At 53.5% G+C, this 1,351-nt stretch overlaps 1 protein-coding gene across 6 annotated transcripts in view; it reads left to right on the top strand.

Annotated features, from left to right (window-relative positions):
* Window positions 1-1,351, top strand: part of LOC113211871 (adenosylhomocysteinase-like 1) — an 83,358-nt gene that overhangs the window by 21,043 nt on the left and 60,964 nt on the right. The gene's annotated exons all lie outside the window — the stretch shown is intronic.

Here is a 1,351-nt window from a genome sequence, read left to right as displayed (position 1 = left end):
GCTGTAACCGTTGTGGATTATCGGCAGCCAAGCCAAGCCGATCCGCACGAACGGAAAGACATCGGTGACGATTTTATTTTCCGCTCTTTAGTCGCGTCGACGTGCCGCGGGATCCCTCCGTTTTCGTATGTTATTTCCTCCTTATGAAACGTGTCGCGTCCGTCGCTGGTGCGATTTGAAAAATAAAAACACTTTTGAAAAATAACCACGCCAGTGTGCGAAAAGACGACCAGCGCAGCTGCATTGGCAGTTTGGCTTTCTTACCTGACTGTACTGCTGTTATCCCCCATCCTCCCCATCATCCCTCTCCCCTATCCCGCTCCCCACCTCGCGCTCTATTTTATAAATAAAAGTCGGAGCGGCGACGGGGGTAGATGTGGTGGAGGAAGAGCGAAATAAAAAATATGAAAAAAAAATAGCGAGCTATATACGGCGCAAACTTGTTTTATTTTATTTTTATACTTGTTTCTTTATTTTCTTACCCTCTCTACGATGAGGACGATGAGACAACACCAACGAGCGCGGCAACATCTCCCCCGCTAAACTGTATCGGTCGGGGGAATCTCTCTAGCCCTTGCCCCGCCTCTGATCTCATACTTTCCCTTACACCTCCCTGACTCTCCCTTTCTCTCTCTTTCTCTCTTTCCGTCTCTCTGTCTCTCGCAACGCGGAGGTCCTGCCGGGGAGTGCAAGCTGTAAGGGGCGGGTGGAGGAGCTCACTCGTATGATCCTCAAGTGGGAGTGGGGGGTGGTAGGGGGTAGCGGCGGGTACGTGTATAGGCCCGACCGTTAGGCATTGCGCAGTGCGGCTCTGCGGGAGAGGGAAAGGGAGTGAGGGAGAGCAAGGGAGAGAAAGGGAGGGAGAGAAAGAGAGGCACCCCGGGCCGGCGGGGGCTGGTTGCAGCAGCCGTGCGCTCAATACTGGTCGCCCTATTTGAGAGTGCAACAGCCAAGTGGCGTGGTGTGCGCGAATGTCACGTCACGCAGCCGGTATACCCCACCGTCGAAAGAAAAAAACTAAAATTAAGAAACCGAAAATCTTTGGTAATTGATGGGCTACAGGTATAGGGCTCTCGCATACAAATAACTGCAGCAGTAATCAACATGTTTGTGTGTGTGTGTTTGTGTCTGTTACGCTGGTAAACGTTTGCAGGGAAGCGTCGGGCAATTTCGCGTCCGCAAAGCCCTTTATTGGGTAGGCCGTCTTTTATTTTCCGAAACGGGTAGGGGAAAAACAAGCAGGCCCGCCCTTCCGCCAAACGGAGTTGCCAGCTCCACTTCGCTGCGCCGGCAACTCCGTTCGGCAGGGGCCGGGCCTGCTTGGCCTGCCGGCGGCGATGGTCGGGCCTTC

This window comes from Frankliniella occidentalis, unplaced genomic scaffold (assembly GCF_000697945.3).
Source record: "Frankliniella occidentalis isolate FOCC.00 unplaced genomic scaffold, Focc_3.1 Scaffold3, whole genome shotgun sequence".
NCBI lineage: Eukaryota > Metazoa > Arthropoda > Insecta > Thysanoptera > Thripidae > Frankliniella > Frankliniella occidentalis.
This window is presented reverse-complemented; position numbering and strand designations above follow the sequence as displayed.